Here is a 22,017-nt window from a genome sequence, read left to right on the forward strand (position 1 = left end):
AGCTATGAACCTAGAGCTTGGGAGGAAGTGCAGAATCAATCTCTCTTAGTCTCTCTCTCAGTCTCTCTCTCTCTCTCTCTCTCTCTCTCTCTCTCTCTCTCTCTCTCTCTCTCTGTCTCTATTGTATTGTGTCTCTTCAGTTTCTCCATAGGCTACAATCTTCCCATAAAATACTTCCTGGATTCCAAGGATCCATCTAAAATAAACTGTTAAACACTGATAAAAGAACTACAAAAAGTATAAGGAAAGCCATCTTCATGGAATGGAAGAACCAGTGTTGTTAAAATGGCTATACTATACAATGTAATTATAGACTTAATGAAGTCCCCTTTAAAAATGAACAACTGGGGCTGGGGAGATGGCTCAGTAGATTAAGTGCTCTCCTGGCAAGTGCAAGGAGTTCAATCCCCTGTCTGCTGAAAAAAAAAGAACAACTGAAGCAAACTTTCAAAATGGAGTCCAAGATCATTAATTTTTAGGGAGGTGTAAATAAATACTACAATGAGATAAAATCACCACATATCTATAGGGTGAGTAATATGAAGAGGAGTTGGTGAGGATGTGAACACAATGGAATTCATCTACACTGTTGCTAAGAATACGAAAGTGGTGCGAACACTGGAAAATATTTTGGTTGTTCTTCAGTCATCTTAAAATATTACTACCATATGCTTCAGCAATCCTGCTTCTGGATAGACATCCAAAGAAATTGAAGTCAGAAAATAGAAGAGTTTTTAACACTCCTTTGTTCATTGCAGCGCTATTCATGATAGCCAAGATGTGGAAGGATCATAAATGATTCTCAGTGTATGAATACATAGTGAAGTGTGTTACGTACTGTGATTGTTAATCCTCATATGTTATCTTAATTGGATTAATAAATATCTAAACAATTAGTAAAGCAGACTTCTATGCTTGGCTCTGTGGATTCTGGAGATGTAGCCTTGGGTGCTGTAAATAGTTCTTAAAGCACTGGTCTCGAACTGTCCCCCCTGCTTTGGTTCCCTGCTGTTATGAACTAAACACTTTAAGATTCATGCACTGATCCTTAGTGCAGCAGTGTTGAGCTTGCTCTATCATACTCTTCTACCATGATGTTTCTGCATTTGGTGCATTCTGACAATAGATTAAATTCCCCAAAATTAAATCTACCACCTTAAATTGTGGGCATCTTGCATTGTTAACAAATGAAAGTTGACTAATACATATACATGCAATGAAATATTATTTATGCTTTAAAGAAAACACATTAGCCATTTGCTATATGATAGATTAACCTTGAAAATATTATGCTAAATGAAATAACCCAGATACAAAATGACAGAAACAACATGATATTATTTATTTGAAGTATCTAATTAGTCAGACTCAAATAGAAACAGAGAGGTAATTGCCCAGGGATTAGAGACATAGCAAAACAGGAAACTCTATATCAAAGTGTACATAATTTGTATTATGCAAGATGAGAATTTTAGACATCTAGTTCCTAGAGGACCTGTGCTTATATTTTCTGTATAAAATTCTGTATTTATATTTAAAAATGCAGACAAGTTAAAATCTTATGTTGTTTCTTTGCTATAGCTTTCATTATCAATATCAACTTCACCATGACTTTATGCCTGAAGGAAATCTTGTGCAGGTGATGGATGGGATCATTGCATAGGATGGATTTATGCATTGGTTTCATGAGTGTATTATTTGAAGTTGTATACTGAAACCATATACAGCTTTTTGTATGTCATTCATACCTAAATGGTTATTAAAAATTCCTTGTTAAAAGAATGTCAATCCAAGAAAGGCTTACGGATTGATGAAATGTATTTACAATTATTTGGTTCCTAAAATCCAGTGACTTGAGATATCTTTTAAATTGGACAGTTGAGTGGGATTGGCCAGATTTTTTAATTAGTATAGAGAATCTTAAAAATTCTTATTTGGCAAGTGTTAATGATGCATTGCCTGGTAAAAGATCTAATTGCTGGATGGATAAGTGTATATGGATATATAGATTAATTTGTATTTGTGAAGCAAAGAATGACATTATTTATTGGATAACAGCTTCTCTTTTGGGGAAGTCAGTCTTGTTTCATCTTGTTCATAGGGTTTCCATTACATTTTAGTATTCACGTACTGATTCTTAGTACAGCAGTGTTGAGAAACTGGACCTAAAGAGTCTGTATGGGTCATGAGAGTGTTTCTCGACCAGCTGAGTGTCTGCAAGGAGGTGGAGCTTCTCAGTTAGAGGTGCCTCTGAGTGGCTGTGCTTTTACAAGGTATCTCTCCTGCTCTCTCCAACCATTTCTGCTTTCTGGCTGCTATGACGTACGATTTCCTCCATAATAACATTTCACTTTGTGATTTCTGTCTTGGAGCCGGCTGACCGTGATGTGACCCTCTGAGACAATGAAGCAAATGAGGCTTTTCTTCTTTAAGTTGTCTTTTACAGGTATTTTAGTCAAAGTAATAAAATCGTGACTAACAAAGGCTCTGCTATCAGTTTTGATACATAAGCTTTGTGAATACAGATAGTCTCAATTCTGAAATTTCATGGAAGAAAGAACAATCTAAGACATCAGTGTAAACAAATTGAAATACCAGGAGAGTTCAGCTTACAATGTCAAATTGAGTGGTTACTCTTGAGCTCCTAGTGAATGTAAGATTCAATTAAAAATGTGTAGGAGGTGAGAAGTCACCCAAACTGGCTATGTGGCTTCTTTACACTATTTCTGTAGATTCACCATAGATCTAACTTTAATCTCATTTGAACACTCTTTAAGATCTTCAAACAATACTACTTTGTCCTCAAATTTTCCCAATTATTTTCAATGAAATATATCTCAAGATGAAATTCCTCTCAGTTGCCTTAATATGAATCCTTATTTTAATTGAAGAGACTTGATTTAAATGTAGTTAAATAAGAAATTCAAGGAAAATGGAGATAAACATTTAATCATTAGTCTTAGGGTCACTTTTGAAAGTCTTAGCTCAGCAAAGTGTGTTCTAGATTTGCAAAGTGCTCTGTTCCTTGTAATCTGCCTTCAGCCCTCTTCATTAATAATGTAGCGCTGGAAGGCTCTATTCAGATGACCAATTGATAATTTTTGTTTTTTGTTTAACAAAACAATATATTCTTCAATTTTCTCTTGCACCTGAAACACTCTTAGAAATTAGTTTCAACTTTTGCTTTTTGAGAACTATCATTTCCTGCTCAGATGATTTTTTTTTCTTATATTTTAAAATCTAGGTGACTACTTGGTAGGAAGATTGAGCTGTCTGTGATGGATAGCATAGGAAACTACCATGGAATGGATCTATTTATTTATAGCTAATGAGTTAGGACTTTTACTGTTTTCCATAGTGCACAAATTAAAACACAATAGTTGGAAATGATTATCACATTTTTAATTTAGTAAGATAATTTTTTGGACATTTCATAATGAGGAGAACTTATTATAGCAAAGCTAAAAAAACCCACATTTTGTACATATTGAATCATAAATAGCTTTTTCCCCATTGAATAGATTACTGCACCATAAATATATTATTTCCAGTAACCAATGGGTGATGAAGGAACACTCTGTAGCAGTGGATTCGAAATCAGAGGGACAACACATAATGCTAAATCTTACTAGACATGCTGAAGAATAGACCAGCTTTCATTCTTCCTGCATTCAAAGCCAAAAAAAAAAAAAAAAAAAAACTTAGTTAGCTCCCAATAAAATAGCTTCTAAAATTAGTGCAGGTATTGACATGCTAGTTTATCCTGTTGAATGAACAGTGGGTAATTATTAAATATTTGCTAAGTTTATGATGCAAGACCTCTGTGCTACATCAGGAGAAAGAATTAAATGATACATCATCCTGAATTTCACCACATGAATTTGTGCTACTTATTTTTGCCTTACCATGCATTTTCCAACCTATTGTATATGTAAGGTCAGAAATTAAGAAAATTTAATTCTTAAATGGAAAACTATATATTCGTACTTACAAAGTTCTCCTTAAACAATAGTTCTATATTTTCCTAATATTGGTAAGTATAGTCGTACATTTTTATTTTTTTGCCTAGAAACATTTCCTTCATCTTTTTTTTTCTTTTCTTCTATTATCTGCTGAGGTTCTTCTATGTATCTAGCATTGATTAAACTCTTTCAAAGCCTCACAGTGATTTTATTATTAGACCTTTATTTTAGTTAAGAAAGTTGTAGACTAAAGATGCACAGTGGGGCTGGGGAAACAGCTCATTAGAATAAGTGATTGCCTGGCAAGCACAAGTGCCTGAGTTCAATCCCTGGGTCTGCCAAATAGAAAGAAGAAAAAGAAAGAAAGAAAGAAAGAAAGAAAAAAGAAAGAAAGAAAGAAAAAAGAAAGAAAGAAAGAAAGAAAGAAAGAAAGAAAGAAAGAAAGAAAGAAAGAAAGAAAGAAAGAAAAAAGAAAGAAAGATATCTGTTCACTATCCATATTGCCTCCAAGCTCCTTAGGTGAGTGGAACAGTTCATCTTGGAAATATAAATCAGGTGAAGACCCGTCTTCATATCCTTCCTCTCTGGTGGTCAGATTTAATTTCCTTTACAATTAGAGGTCATGTCTTTAATCACAAAACTAGAACCAATGAGTCTGAGTAGCAGTCCCCCAATGTCATCAAGATACACAGAACCCCTATCTAGCAGAGAACTAAGCATTGCTGAATTGCATTTTGGAACTGTGTTTTTGTGAAAGTGAGGTGAGGTGTGTTGACTTCTAACCAGTGATCAGAATAACTTTCCACATTTCCCACATGCTTGTTGTTAAGAACTTCTCAGAGGCTTTCTCTAAAGGTGCAAAACCTACTCATCATTCACTCTACATACCTTGGTAAAATGACTGGGTGCCATAGTGACCTATTGTTAGTTCATTCTATGCAATTATTTTTACAACAAAGAAGCACAAGTGAGAGTCTCTCAGGATATTTATTTATTTATTCATTTTTATGAGAAGAATATATTTATTGGGGGAAAGAAAACTGTCCAAGAGAGGGACAAAAGAGAGACCCCCAGTGGGTTGTCCCCCCCCCTCAGGATATTTAAATAAATAAAAGTTTATATTAGTTTTTTTTGCTTGCATGTGCCAACAAAAAACTTTATGCAATTCTATGTAATTTTAACTACTTTCTACCTAAAAATACTATCAGATTGCTATTGCCTTGGCCAATTATTCCTACGAGTAAAATAACTATCATACATCTTGGAAAAAAGGTTAAGAATTTTATTAGTCACACTTTCCATATTTTCTTGCATTCTGTATCTTCTAACAATTACTTCATTTAGCCTAATTTATCTTAATGACTTTGGAGCAATTCTAATAAAAATTGTTTTGAGACGTCATCATAAACTCCTTCTAAGGGAAGCGCAAGGAGTGGGGTTTGATTCCTGGCACCAAATGCTGTGCTGGCTTTGCCCCCAAACCCGCTGAGCCAGTCACTAAGTCTGGGAGTGGCAGTGCACTCTTGTAATCCTAGCACTTGGGGAGACTGACAATAGGAGGATCACTATGAGTCCAAGTTGCGTAGTGAAACCCTGTACTAAATACATAAAGATAAATAAATAAATAAATAAATAAATAAATAAATAAATAACAGGCCCCTCTTTTTTTAAAAAAAATGTATTTAGCTCAGGGTCTACAGGGTCTCACTACACAGTTTGGACTCATAGTTGTCCTCCATTTTTCAGCCTCTTAAGCGTTGGGACTATAGGCATGTGCCACTACATCCAGTCTCAATTTCCATCTCGGTGCTCCCTAGGGGTGGGGCAGCATATGCTAAAATATCACATGCAAAAATATGATTGGGGTATATTCAGTTTCTGTATTATTACAAGTTTTAGTCCAAAACTATTTATACTAGAATTCCTACTAGGAACTTCACTGCAAGGCATACTGACTAAAAAATAAACAATATTTTTACGTCATAAATGGATTTTGAACCTGTTCATGTGTGACAATGAGTAATATGTGAATAGAAATTACATTATTTATTTGCATTAAAAAATCCAAGTATTTCTAAATGTTTTGACCCTTACTGAAATCATGTTTTTCAAGGTCCGTCAGGCTACCTACCCATTCTCAGGCAAAATTATAAAGTGGGTGAAATTTGTTTTCACATACAGTGTCTCATTGTTTTGTTCTTGGTAACTTTTTTTGTATTTTTCCTTTAATCTGCTTGGTCTTTACACTTTAGAACAAATTAAATTCTTAGTTTTTCTAGGGTATTTTTATTTATTTAATTTTTATTTATTTATGTGTGTGTGTGTGTGTGTGTGTGTGTGTGTGTGTGTGTGGCCAGCTCAGCCCACCAGGGGGCGAGGCTGGCTGGCATGTGGTGCTGGGGGATTGAACCACGGTCCCTGTGCTTTGCTAAGCTTGTTCTAAGTAGGTGCTTTAGACCACTGAGCCATCTCACCAGCCCCTATTTTTTATTTTGGATGAAATGCTTTCAGTTTTCATTTTCATGTGATGTTGGCAGTGATTTGTCATAAATGGCCTTTTTCAGTTTGAATTAAGTTTCTTCTATATCTGTTTTAATCAGGTTCTTTTTTAAAAAATATCAGGTTCTTTAGCATGAACAAGTATTGGATTTTGTCAAGGGAGTTTCTGGGGCTATTGAGACAATCCTGTGACTTTCCACCATTGCTTCTGTTTATGTGATGTATTACATCTACTGATTTATGCATGTGGAGTCATCCTTGCATTCATAGAATGAAACCAGCATAATCATGATGTTGCATTTCATTTGCCAGTATTTTATTTCATCTTTTTTTTTGCATCTTCCAGATGTGACTTCCAGAAGTTCTGGAAGAATTTTGCAGTGAATTCACTGGGATTTTTTTGTTTCCCCAGAACTGGAGATTGAACTCAGGACCGTGTGCTTGCTAGGCAAGCACTTATTCTACTGAGCTATCTCCCCAGTCTGTTTTATTTGATTTTATTTTGTTCATTGGGATGTGTAAGAAACATTTTTATTACTACCTCCATTTATTTTCTTGTCATCGGTGTATTCAGGGATTTATATCTTCTTGGTTGTAGCTTTGTAATGTATATTTGTGTACAAATTTATCCATTTCTTTTATGCTATAAACTATGTTACATTATAAATTTTCATAGTAGTTTCTTATAATCCCCTGGATTTTGGTGATATCTGCCATGATTTACTCTTTCATTTATAATTGTGTCAGTATAAGTTTTATTCTTTTTTTCTTCTGGCAAGTTTGGCTAAGAGATTTTCAATCTTGTTTCTCCTTTCAAAGAAGCAGGTCTGGAGCCGGCCAAACAGCTCAGTGGATTAAAGTGCCTGGAGGCAGGTGCAGGGACAAGAAATTCGGTCCCTGGGCCTGCCATGCTGGCCCCACCCCTGGTGTGCGCTGAGACAGCCATTGAGCCTGGGTGTGGTGGTGTGCGCCTGTCATCCCAGCTCTTGGGAGGCTGTAAACAGAAGGACCACTAGGAGACCAATCTAGTAGTGAGACCCTGAATACCCTGTAGAATCTTCCCTAAAAATACCAAGAACCAGGTCTGATTCATTTGTCATTTGTCCTTTTTTAAAAGTTTGAATATTATTAATATTTTCTCCAATTTTTATCATTTCTTTTATGATACTACTTTTAGATTTGAATTGCCCTTGTTTTCTGGGTCCTTGAGTTGCATCTTAAGTTATTTATTTGTGATTGCTTTATTCCTTTAATGTTTGCAATCAAAGAAATAAACTCCCTATTAGAAGTGCTTTTGCTGTGTCCCATAATATTTTACATGTTGTCCTTTCATTTTAGTTGATTTTACAACCATTCTCACTTCTTCCCTGATTTATTCTATGTTTATTTGATTATTTACTAATGTGCTATTTAATCTCCAAGTCTTTAAATGTTTTCTGTGACTTCTTTCCTGGTGTTTCTTGATGTTTTTGTCTGGTTGACCTTTCTACTTTTGAGCATGCAGTATGGAATTCCTCTGCTATGAATGTGTAGTTATCTACCTGTAATTTTATGTCCAGTAGCTTTTATTTTATGAAGTTGGGTGCACTAACATTTGGCACATATATATTTATAATTGTTATCTTATTTTGAACTTTTTTTTTGTGATTATCTTCGTCTCTTCTGATCAGTTTTGGTTTTAAATCTTCTGTATATGAAAATAACTATTGCTTATTGTCAAGCTTCAGTTACATGGTATATAATTTTTAATCTTTTCTCTTTCAAACAGTGAGTTTCTTTGTAGATGAAATGTGACTTTTGGAAGCAGAATATTGTTTGGTTTTGATGTTTGATCCAACCTGCCAGTCTGTCTTCTTTTTACTAGGTAGCTAAGGTCATTACCATGTTCATGACAGGACCGCAATTTATATATGGTTTCAGGGTGGCTCTGATTTTTTTTCTGTGTTTAATTAATTTTAATGAGAAAAAAAGATAAAATAGCAATGAAAGAGTTTCCATATAGGTTAGTAGGACAATTACAATAATACATTGTATATTGTTGCCTTCATAGTAGTTACTCAGAGGACAAGATGTAGACATATCTTGTCTAAACATTATGAGTGCAAACCTTTCTTCTCATTGAACTAAGAGAGAATAGCTGTACATCTATCCTATCTTGTGTACACACACACACACACACACACACACACACATATTCACAACAAAATGGTATTTTATTTATACTTTTGCAAAGTTAGTAACGTGTGACACAAGGTTTCCTAGTGACTAATAGCTGACTTTAACCAGACAGAATGTTTATCTCAGGACTGAGGTATCTTGTTTGCTTTAGGCACTGAGCTCTAGTCCCGCCTACACACATTTGATCAATTTCCTACCTTCCATGGCTTTTTTTCATTGACTTTTAAAAAATGTACTTAGTACAGGGTCTACAGAATCTCACTGCGTAGATTGAACTCATAGTTATTCTCCTGTTTTCAGCCTCTCAAGTGCTGGGATTACAGGTAAGTGCCATCATGCCCAGTCTCAATCACTGTCTCAGTGCACCCCAGGGGCAGGGCCAGCACAGCACTACAGGGATCAAATGTGGCCACTGCAGGGCGGCTCTGACTTGAGTGTATTGTATTCTCACTGGTTTGAATCACTTGTGGTACATACAAGATCGCATAAATAATTTCAATTGTTATGAATAGTATTAATTTTTATATTTGGACAGTAGTTAGTTGAATTCAAACAACTAACTAGATTCAGCTCATTCATATAATTTTTATTAGTTTTATCAGTAAAAAGACCAATAAATATGGCTAGATCTATTTGTACCACCAATATAGAAGTGGACCAGTGGGACAGTCATGCAGTTAATGTGGGTTGTTCAAGCCAGAGGGAATGTGTCAACACTGAAAGGAAGTTATTTTCTGAATCCTGTCACTGTATGTTTCCAGGGCTTGCCCCCGTTTTTTTCCTTCTTATTCAACTGCTCTATCAATAAATGCATAATTTTATTTGGCATCTCTGATACTTATGACTTCCCTGCCTCTCTCTAGGAAATTCTTACTTATTTTCTGCAATGATGGTTTAGTGGTTATAAATTTCTTCGTTTTAAAGAGATTTTTCTTCTCAATCAAATGTGAAGGATAATGTAGGATATTGAAGTCTAGGTTGAAAATTATTTTCTTTTAGAGCTCAAAACACTTCAGGCTATCTTGGCTTTTAACATTTTATTTAGCCATCCATCTTAACTCTCATAGGCTTGCCTTTAGAGGTTATAGGCTGTTTTTCTCCAACAGCATTTAGTATTCTCTTTGTATTGAATTTCTGGAATTCTGATTATGATGTATCCTAAATAGGTTCCTTTCTTGTCATAGCTACTTGGAGTCTGTTCTTCATGCTTAAATTCCTTCCTTAGGTTTAGGAAAGTTTTTGGTATAATTTTTAAGAATAATGTGTTTTGGTTATGTTTGAGTCATCTTCTAATTTTCTTTTCTTCTTTTTTTTCTTTTCCTTTTTTGTTACTGGGGATTGAATTCAGGATCTTGTGCTTGCCAGGCAGACATTTAAGCTGCTGAGCTACCTCCCCAGTCCCTAATTTTTCCATTAGCCTGTAATTATGATTTTTTTGAGTCGTCTAGCAGCTGCTGGATTCAGCTTCCATGGTATCATATTGTTTTTAGGTAGTTATTGGATACCTGATCTACCACATCAACTTTCTGTTTAAGTCCTGATTCTTTATCCTCATGTAGATCAAATTTCATCCCATGATGTTGAATTTTTTATATCTTTATTTTTGCTTTGATTTTCCATAATTTCTAACTACCAAAATTCTCATTCATATCTCATATTGTCTCTTAATAAAATCAACTTATTGTTTTTGTCTTCTTGATATTTGTTGAATATGTTATAAATTATTATTTTATTTTATTCAGAAACAAATATCAATGAGACAGTTTCAAAATTGATTAATCAGACAGTTTCAATAATTAATACATTGCACATTGTTATCTTCTTAGTGGTTATCCATAGTACAAGATGCACACAGGATATCCTGTCCAAATACTATTAACACAAAGCTTTCTTCTCATTAAATTAAGCAAAGGTAGCTGTATATCTATCCTAACTATTCTGTATATACAGATACAAAATGGTCCTTCCTTTTTATCACCTTTTTTTGTTTAGTAGTACTGTCAGAGACAAGTAATCCATTGGCATCTAAATACTATAGGTGCATAAATTCAGTAAAACAATCCAACACAGTCAAGCATTCCATAATAGTAGTGGGTTATCTGCAGAAGTTGTTGACTTGAGCCTTTCACAGTTCAGCATATTAATATGGTTTTGCTTTATACATCTCATTTTTATACTTTTCTGCTGGATGGTAAAGACCAAGAAAAAGCAAGACCTCTACAACAAGAAATGTAACTTTTGTATCTGATAAGGTCAGTTAAGTACCCTCAGGATTTCTTCACTGAGGCCTATTAATCTCACATTGTTCACCTTTGCATTGTCTAGCAGGTGATGGATTTTTTTTTCCTGCATCCTAGTTGTTTTTAAGAGATCTTTTCTTACCTTTTCACTGGCTGCAAAGTGTCTTCAAGATCTGAAACTCTGTCTTCACTTTCACTCAAATAGTTTTGCAGGCTTGTGATTGCGATTTTAAGTTCCTCTATATCTCTTTGACTCTGCTTCATGCAATCTATTTCTTTCCTGTATTGCTCATTCAAATAATCCCTCATCTTTCTAATCTCCTTTATTTTTTTAATCAATGTCTTCTTTAGAAGCAGCTATTAATTCTTTTACTGCAGAGTTTTTTCAGATTGGGTTTACTCGATATATTTCTGCATTTGGTTCTTTACTTTGGATGCTATGAATTCAGAAATATCTTTTTTTATTTCAGAAATTAATTCTGCTCTGAATTTCTCTATACCTTTCTGCTGTTGTTTCTTTACTTCCAATGCTATTAATTCATACATTTCAGCTGATCTAGTGTCCTCTGCACTTGTTCTGGGTGGGCATTGAGTTTCCTCCACATGTTTCTGTATTTGATTGTTTACTTCAGATGCTATGAATTCAGAGACTTCTTTTTTTATTTCAGAAATTAATTCTGCTTTGAGTTCCTCTGTACCTTTCTGCTGTTGTTTCTTCTGATGCTGTTAATTCATGCATTTCAGCTGAGCTAGTGTACTTTGCACTTGTTCTGGGTGGGCTGGAGGCCTGAAATTTCATTTTGCTCCTTCTTTTTTGTCATTTTGTATAGCACTGACCTCTGACCTTTGATGTAGAGCTTTGGTGCAGTTATAACCTTAACACCTACTGAAATTCGGGTACAGACCTATTAAATTTGAGTTTATCCAGTTATGCGTGGCTTGGGTCTAGCTGTTGTGTTCAGCTCCTTCCTGCTGCATTCCTTGGACATGAACCTGTTGTGCCCCTCTGGCACAACAGTGAACCTGTGGTGCCCCTCTGTTGTGCGCCTGGCCCAGGGGGCACAGGCGAGCGCAGAAGCTCTGCCACACACTAGCCGGGCCTGGGCTTGGGCTGAATCTGGGAGTCCTGAGAGCATCACAGAAGCTTTTGTTCATTCAGTGGGCTTGGGGGAGGGAGCTCCAGAGGGGTGGAGGGGCCCAGAGGGCACGGCAGAGGGTCTCACTCATGCGATGTGCCTGGGTTTTGGTCCGGAGAGGTCCCGTGGGCTCAGGGAAGCTGGAAGCTCACCCACACACTTGATGGGCCTGGGCTGGGCTGGATCTCTGTGTTATAAGTTAAATCATTTATCTATTTACTTAAATCCTCTTAACTTCACCAAATATATGATAAATGTGCTTATCCGTTTTTTCTTTGATCTTTTCAAACATTTTGAACATTTGCTTTTTTTTAGTTCTTTGCCTGTAACTTCCTCTACTTTAATGCCAGTGAGATCAGCTTTTGGGGATTAGAAGGGTTTGGGAGACATTTTCTTGCCTTCATTTCTCATGTTCCTGTTGCTTTTATGCTGAGGATAGAAGAAAGTAGCATAGAAAGGCTCTAATAGTAGAGATCTCGTTAGTCAGATTGTGCCTCTCTGTGGTGTGTCTTCTTCTTTGGTTATGTTTTAGTGTTTGTACCACTCTTCAATCTTCTTGGTGTAATATTTGTGATCTTTTTTAGTGTTCAGTCTTTCTCTTGACATTTGATCCTCCAAGAAAAGAGAAAGCAAATGAACTCCAATAATTTTGATCACACAAACCAAATAATGGTGAACAGTGAAAATCAATTAAAGCCAACAATTATGTCAACATTAACAATCAAAAGGAAATGAGCAATAATGGAATCAAAGATAAAATGGAAATTGACATAGGGTTAGTATCAATTACAAGCTAAAACCCTTACAAAGTAAAGAAATCTGCAATAAATATATAGACAGACAAACCAAATATTAGCAAACTATATGTACCTACTAAAACTGCCAAGTACACCATCATTAACAATTGAAAAACATCATTAATAATAGTACAGAGTGAATTAAGTAGTTAAAATTAATAAAGCATAACAATAATGATAATAGGGTTGGGAAAAACAAAAAATGGAAGTAAAATTTGAAACAAAGAAAAGGAAGATTAAAAGGGAGAAAAGTAAAATAATAATCCACTGAAGAAGTTAAAGAAAGTAAAAAAAATAGGTAAAGGTAATAGACAAAAATAAATGAAAAAAGAAAATAATAAGAAAAAAGAGAAAATTATAAAATATAAAAGAAACTATAAAACAACAAAAAGAAGAGAAATGAATGAAAAAATTGCTCTGAGTTGAGGTGCTCAGGTGGGCAGTGTCTTTGTAGAGCCTAGGACATTGTCATCCCCCAAGTACAAGGAAGGGATGGTGAGTCACAGTTGGGCCTTTTTGCTGTGTTAATGCGGGTTCCTGCCCTCCTCCTGCTCAGCGCGATCAATGCTCTGTTGCCTGTCTCAGTTAGATTCACTCCAGCAGCATATGTGTTGGCACCTTCCTCCTGTGACTGCTGTCTCCAACAAGCTTTGCAGCCTGTGAGCTCATGATGTGTTCCGCTTGCTGCAGAGGTTCCTCTGGTCATGTAGCCTGGGCTGTGTCAAATATCCAAGCTGAGGCACATTTCTGATTACACTGGTGGACAGAGAAACAAACCCCTCACTTCTGTCCTGGAAAGAAAGAGTGACGATGGCCAAAGAGTATACAGGATTTAATCACAGCATTTTCAGATTTACCCCACCAAAACCCCCAGACATAGCCAATCTGACTTCTCTTACCATTGAGGATGGAGCCAAAGTGCCCCCACAGTTTGACTCCCCAGTACTTCAACTTTTCCAGCCCTCTTCTGTGTGTCTATCTCTTGTGACCATCTCCACCCTGTCACTGTGACAGTGTGAATTCAGTAACCCTGACGTGTAGTAGTTCAGTGACTTCTCATTCCTGGAATAGCTCAATTGTAAGCAATAAACCCTCTTTCAAAGTGGTTATACCATTCATAAGTATCATGAGATCTGCAGAGGATTTTTTTCTTCCATGCTAGAATGCCATGTACAAACAATCACTTTTAGAGTAGAATGCCCTCACTGTATCTGCAGCTTACAATAACCTCACTGTATTTGCTCCTTACAATAATCATGGGCTTTTCTTGGACTTGTCCGACCAGTCTCTTATTTATCCTTGATGACCTCTCCAGATTTACCTTGTGTTTATGGAGAGAGTTCTCCATTCCAGGGACCTGGGGTTCAAAATATATGTTTTGTTTTGGGACAGGATATCATTGTTTAATGTAGGCTGGCCTTGAACTCTCTTATACAGCCCAGGCTGGCATCAAACTCATGGACCTCCTGCTTCAGCCTCCTGTGTGCTCTATTACAGGAGTACACACCACACCTAGGACAATGCACTCTTTAAAGAAAAGGTAGCTTTGATAAGCACATGCTCTCAAAATAATCTCTTGATCATTGATAACATATTAATACTAATATTTAAACATATTTATATTGTAAGAAGGGACATATAGTATAAAGGAAAATACCATTGTAGCTAAAAATGAAACAGTAGAAAAAGAGGCTTGTTTAAGTTAGCAAAATAACATTGAATTTTAAATGTTCTTCTGTCTTCTCAAGTGATGATTAATGTGACATTATTGCTTATGAGAGCTGAGCAATTAGGAAAAAGTTTCCTTTCTTAGTACTTTAATTAGAAGTGGCAAATAAGATAAGCACTCCAATGAAATACAATAATGCTCTCCTCATTTTAAATGTTTTCATGGTGCCCACTTCAATTTCATTAGTCTTTTACTCTCCGCCCCAAGATATGTTATTTTTTGCTCTGATCATTAATATTGACATGCAATCATTAATGCACACACTTGCTTAAATAAATAGGATCGATGTTTTGTCAGAACTTATGGAAGGAAAAATGCTTCATACAGTGGCAGTCATTACTGCACTCAGACTTTATTTGCTTCTCCCTCCATCAGATACACATGTATGCACACACACACACACACACACACACACACACACACACACACACAGAGTGTCTATTCCAAGGAGACCCTGAAAATGTGTTCTACATTCACTGTAAGAAGAGGAAATGATAGCTCTAGTGTACGCAAATGTAAACTTTGCGGGGTGACTAAGGTTCTCCTAGGAGGGAAGGACTGATAAACTTTCTATTTCACAGCCCTTAAACTTCTGAGAATATCTTATGTGTGTGTAGTCCGTCTACATATTTGTTTCAGAAGTCTACTCTGATTCATTTAAGGATGACTGATGTTCTATTTTTCTTTCAGAGACTCAGATTCATTTGGATTCACTCTTTCCAGGTTATACTGTGATGCTCCATGTTCTCAGATGATACAGAATATCCCCCACTTGATGTATATACCATGTGTCTAAGTAGTTGAATTAATTCATCCCTATCATCTACAGTGACTCATCTCTCAATCCTCATGTTTCTGCTCGCCTCACAGGTTGAGCAGAAGAGGTCACTATGTATATAAGAACTTACTGAATACAGGATCTTAGAAACTTATATTATTTTATATATACCCCATTATACTCAGATTACTCAACCTATAAATACCTGTCTACTTCCACTTAGGCCTTACCTTGGTTCTATGATAAGAATGTCCTAATAGGGAATTCAGTGTAATAGGATTCATACCCAGGTCTCTATCCATTTCAGCTGCAGTGGGCCACACTCTTATTATTCTGTTTGAAGATGTAGTCACTGAATCACTCCTAATGAAAAGTTCAGCTGAAACATGCTGTCCTTTCTTTGGATTTTCACATTGCTCTTGCACCATAGTTCCCTCCAACAGAGAGAACAGCTCTGTTGCATATTTTCAGGGCCCACCATCACTCTGTGTACCTGGATTCATAATACTGGTCTTCTGCACTTCATGCTTCATTGTAAGTGAGAATCTTGGATTTTCCAGAAGGCTTTGCACCCCTTGGAGCCTTACTTCCTTAAAGGTGGAGGCAACATCCTAATGGCTGGTTCCCCTCCCTAATTCCTCAGAGCTCTGCTTGTATTCTCTCATGGTTTTCCCACAACCATATTCAGATATCATACTGTTTCAAAATTCAGTGCTCATTCATGATTCCAATTATGCCTGACATTGAATAATCTCTTGGTCATAAAGCCTCAGACTCTGCTGTTCCCTTAAGGACTCTTCTTGCCTGAACACTTGGAGTCAGGTCTTACCATCACCACTGCTACCTTGACTGTCTCGTGGTGTGTTGTCAGCTATAGCACGAAGATGTGTCTCCAAACACGAGCAAGAACATATGCTGAAGCATGGTTATATTTTATAGCAGCTTGAATGTATTACTGAGGCAGAGAGACTTTTTAAAATGAAATTCGTGGAAGAACAGAAACACCAACAAAGGCTCCTTTGCTCTGCTCTTCTCTGCCACTAATGTGTCACACTGCTCTCTCTCACCCTTGGACATGCACTTTCCTGTTTTGTCCCTCTGATATGCTTGATGTCTGAGCAGCAGCACCAGTATTTTTTTTTTAATCAAAGACAAAATGCTTAATTTCTGAGTTGACAAGTCCTTGTGCTCTGAGAAGCAATTTGATTTAGTAAGATAAAGTTATTTGAAATAAGATGGTCGTTTTCCTCAGCATTACTTGAGACTGTCTTGTACTAATCTGTCTTTCTTTAAATTCTAGTCCACAGAGTCAGTTATTAGCTGCCTAAGTTTCAGTGTCAAGAGGGGGAAGGCAACCCTCTTTCCAGAAGTATTCAGTAGTCAGTAGAACCCAGAACCAGAAGCCTGAATAGCACCAGGGGAACTGAGCCATCAAGCTACTCACTGCTTCCTTTTTTATTGAAACATTGTTTCTCATAATTTTGAAAAATGATGAAAATTATCTAGAATTCCTTTATTAGAATGACATATTCTTCCATATACTCTGAGTAACCTCAATTAATGTTGTATTATATTTCTTTATAATGTTAATTATAACTATGCTTCTTTATATAATTTATACTTATGTTAAATATTCATCTTTATAAAATTATAAACAAATATAAAATTACAGATTAAAAGAAATAAAACCTATAAAACCTAATATTTTAAAAAACTAGTTCCCCAAATTACAGTTTTATTATTTAAAATGATACAAATGCAAACTTGTATTCTGAAATTTCAAGCTCTATCTTTTCTTTACATTGATGACATGTGTAACTTTGCCTGTTCTTGATTCTAAGCAATCATTTGTTTTTATGACTCTTAGAATTTGTAAGAATAATGCATTACCACCACATCCATACCTCTGTGCACCTATGTCTCACTTTATATTTTAAGTTTTTTAAAATCTTTTTTACATTATATCTGTGATCAGTATTATTCTAAGAGCACAACCAGGAAGATGCAATTTTACTTTTGTTTTATCTCACTTAGGTAATGGAATGAATGGGTGTGTGTGTGTGTGTGTGTGTGTGTGTGTGTGTATACTGAGAATCGAATTCAGAACCTTGCACTTGATTTGTGACAATATAATATCAAGTAAGGGAACTGAAAGTGCATAAAGCTGCGTGAAGATATGAGTAAGAACAATCAATGCTCTGCAATTCATCTTGTAAGTGTTTCACTCCACATGGAAGTGTCTCAGCAGCAGCATAGTTCACATGGGATACTGTGCTGAAAACCTCAAGTATGCACCCTCTTTGTAAGAGAACAAAGTGGAGGCAAAAAGAATGAGTCTGTTTTTCTGATCACATCCTACCCCAAGCCCCACCCAGGGGTATCTAAGACAAAGACCACTAAATGGAGAAAACACAGTAACATTGAATGTCTCCACCATTATCAAAGCCATTAAAGAGATGTAAAAAGCACAGCAGCTAACCACATTCATAAATAGTGAACTAGACTTTGGGAAGGGCATAAGAATTCAGTCTCATAAGTGTCTGATATACATTAATTTAATTTGATGGAAAGGAAAAGTAGACAAACATAAAACATTAATCACCATCTCAGTAATGATTTATTTTGCACATATGCCTTCAGGGACAGGGAGGGCTGCCTACTTTTGGTAGATTTCCAATGCCTGCTTTCTTCTTGATCACTAGAGGGCTGTGCCCATATAGCTTTCATTTGTCAATAGTAGATTAGACATGAATGTGGCCATCCTCTGCTTTTGTTTGTGCAGCAAGAATCCATAAACAGACATGGATGAACAGTGATGAGTTTTAGACTTGTGACAAAGCATGCATCAGACTTGGGCATCGAACAGCATAGCTTAAGGACTCTGCTAATAGGCAAGTTATTGCATTTCACCCTCACTATACATGAATGTATTTCTTTTCTGAGAAAGCATGCCTCTCACCAGAAATATGACACACAAAACCTCCTGACTTATACAGGTCAATAAGTACATTGTATTCTAGTTGAGAAAATCACTTTCCCATTAAGAATATGTGAGACATTGATCTAATTTATAGAGAAAATATAGCTTTCATAGTCAGCTTTATTTTTATCTCCTTGGCCCTATAGGTGTCAAAACTTTTGGAAATAAAAGAAAACTTTCGAATTAAAATGAACTCAAGCTAAAGAAATAAAAATTTTGTCCATGCATAGACCACATGTATAGATAACCCACCAGTGAAATTCAGCACACTGAGCTTGAAACAAAGAAAAGCCCTTCGAGAGTTTAACATTTCTATATTTTTACTGGGAAAATATTGAGCACCCAAACTTCATCACAAAGAAAAAGATGCATAAAATGTTTGAATGAGGGAACTGACTATGTTTAGAATTGTTTGATCATAACTTTCAAATTAAATCAACTTCAAAATACAATTTCTAGGGCCAGTGAGATAGCTCAGTGGAATCATGGGGGCCAGAGTTCAATCCCTGGTACCACATGCCCCGCCGGCCCCACCCTCAGGTGCACTGAGCTGGCGATGGAGTCCAAGCATGGTGGTGTCCACTGTAATCCCAGCACTGGGGAGGCTGAAAACAGGAGAATCACTACGAGTCAGAGCTATATAGTGAGACCCTGCACACAAAACCAAACCAAAACTAAACAACAATTTCTTCAGCTTTGGTGAACTCATGGTTTTTATGGAATATGCAAATGATACGTGTTTTGTAATGCATGTTTTCAAGCTTGTATAAATGAGAGTCTTGCACCTTAAAACTTATCAAAATGCTCCACATATATCATAATGACCCTATCATTGTTGGAGACATTCTCGGAGCTTTCACCTGGCAAGCTGTTTAAAGAATTTCCTCCTCGAGGTAATGAGGGAAAGAGATATATCTATGTATGTGAGAAGGATGGATTGGACAACTGTACTGTGCATTTCTGCTGGTCTATGGAAAGGAGCAGTTAATGCTTAACGTGTTTTGTCTCCTTTTTCCAATTATTTGTCTTTTTCTCTTCTTAATTACTTACATAGTTCTTATTTTTTCTTTCTTCTTCCAATTTTGCGTGCGTACATCTGGTAATATGAACAACTAGTTGGAAGATAGCACTATGTAGTACAACAAATACTGTGAAATTCATATTATTTTGTTAAGTTAAATTCTATATGACTTGCAATTTTTCTGATTTAATACTATTTTTTTTACCCTTATTAAAAATACAGAAAATTAAAAAAGAATTTCCTCCTGAATAGCTTCCATGGAAGTGTGTGTTGCTATGATGAATTTGGTGTTTCTGAAGTGGCCAGGAGTTCTGAAGCTGACTCAAGCATTAAATTGAGGAACTGGATAGATGGAAATACATAATTTATATATTGACCAGTGTAGTGTGTTGTATAATTTATAAACTAGCTCTAAAAACTTTTGCAAAATGAATCCTGATCAAGATTTGAGTAGCAATCTTTTCAGAGATAAGTAGTATCATGAATATGTATTTTTTGGAAGGAGTACATTCTCTGGAAACCATGTGCAAATGTATTTGTTAAAAATTATTTTACCCAAAAATTATTCAGTGTAGCTGGGGACTAATAACCAGTTACTGAACTGAGATATGTATTATAAATTTTCAAATTTTCCTTATCCTAGAACTAGGGATCTGTTGTTCAAGGGTGATTTATCTCTTGGATTAATATATATCATCCTGGAGACAGGTATTTCAGAGCAGTATCTTTTGTGCTTGTAGTTACTAACCCACAAAGCAAAGTAAAAGTAGTAGTATCAGAGTGTTATAATTGGAGCATAGTGGAGAACTGTCCATGGTGATGAACAAAATTGATATTGAGCACTCACTTCTTAGGAAAAGAAGGTGGGTCTATTTTCTGTTGAAACTGAAAGAAAGATATTACTGCTTCCAAGTAATAAGTAGGAATGAAAGCATTTTAATAACACAAATAAAATATTTACACATAAAAACCTTCTGAAGTGCTTTTTTGGAAAGGGATAGAAAAGTATATCTTTTATTTTATTTATTTATTTACTTCTTTTTTTGACACAGGATCTTGCTGTGCAGTATGGACTCACAGTGATCCTCCTGTCTCAGCCTTCCCAGTGCTTGGGATCACAGGCATGCACCACCATGTCTGGTTTCAGGGCTGGCATGGCATACGGTACCAGGGATCGAACTTGGGTCTTTGCACTTGTCAGGCAGGTTCTTAGAGCGCTAAGCAATCTCTCCAGCCCCAGAACTACAATATTTTAACCATAACACATATTCAGAGCTATCAACAGTGTCAAAATAACAAACATAACTGATACTTCTATAGATAAGCTAAAGCCCACAAAAACATGCTCAGCATCTTCTCTCAAGTGTATTGAGTGTCATAAGAGAGGTGTTTGATATGGCTTCTTGGCTCCTGTGACTCTGTGGTCCATGTTGGGGCTCCCAGTCTAACACTGGCTCATCTACTGTCCTTGAGTAATATTTTCAGTGCTTCTGTAAAGCCTTGTGAAATTTTATTAATTACCCTAGAAACAAGAATAATTTCCAAAAAATGATCCCTCATTGTATGGTGCTAAAGTTTATAATATAGAAGAAGCAATGTAAGTTAGATGCACTGTGTTCTATAAGTGGATTTGTGTTAATATTTTATTCATATGGATTTCACACATGGAAATAAGTGGTTCTGAACCAATTGTTGTCCTCAGTAGAAATTTTGTTTTATTTCTGGTCTGTATAGTTTCTTAAAGTTGATTTTATTGTTAATCTTGTAATTGCTCACATTTTCATAAGTTTTGATCATTTTTTACTTTTTTGATTTTGAGATGTCAAGCTTAATGTCTTCATTAAAAGAACAAGGAAATGGCTTCACTCCACACAATGTTGTTAAGCCTTTGATAGCATTTTAGAATTTTTAAACATCTATGCATAAATTATTTTTATGATTTGACCTTGATCAATTCGCTAACCTTAGTGTGTCCTCTGCTTCATTTGCAAATGAAGTGGTAGTCTTGACCTACTTTTCACAGGAGTCAATAAAAATGATTAATTGTGTCTTAAGGAGAGCCTCAAAATATACAATTGTTCTGGAGACAGGGAAAAACAAATAACAAACTCTAAAATAATGTTTAAACGTGAGTGCGTTAAAAACCAAGAATGCCAGCATGGGAAGTTGCTTACGCTGAATAAGGCAGAAGAACATATTGTTTGCCAGTTAGTTTTACTAGTTTAAGTAAAGCCCATTTAATTATAAAAATCTATCCGATTAGCAGTGGAGCCATTTCATTTTAGTGACTGTCTAATTGCAGGGGAGCTCCGCAGCAATCGTGGCCTCCTCCTGGGTGCTCAGATTGAGACCACCTTCAGTGAAACGAGATGAGGAAGCTGTTGCTTCATAAATAAATAAGCAGCTAGATGATTCTACCAGTGGGGGTAGACGGAGGGGGCAGATGGAGCTATCAATTCCATAAGAATAGTTTTACCATCTTTAAAATCTTTGGATTATTTAAATGTGCTTCTCTAATTCCAGTAGTTTATGACATTTCATTTTGTTTATTAGTATTTGCCTTTATCGTATGATTGTCATGGGTAGCTCTAATATCTAGGATGCTCTAATATCTTCCTGACAGGTAGCTTTCTAGTGATGTGAGGGATAATTGGAGCTGCGTGAATGTACTTTCCTTTTATATCCTTAGAAAGAAAT

The sequence above is a fragment of the Octodon degus genome, unplaced genomic scaffold (genome assembly GCF_000260255.1).
Source record: "Octodon degus isolate 3935 unplaced genomic scaffold, OctDeg1.0 scaffold00081, whole genome shotgun sequence".
In the NCBI taxonomy this organism is placed as follows: Eukaryota; Metazoa; Chordata; class Mammalia; order Rodentia; family Octodontidae; genus Octodon; species Octodon degus.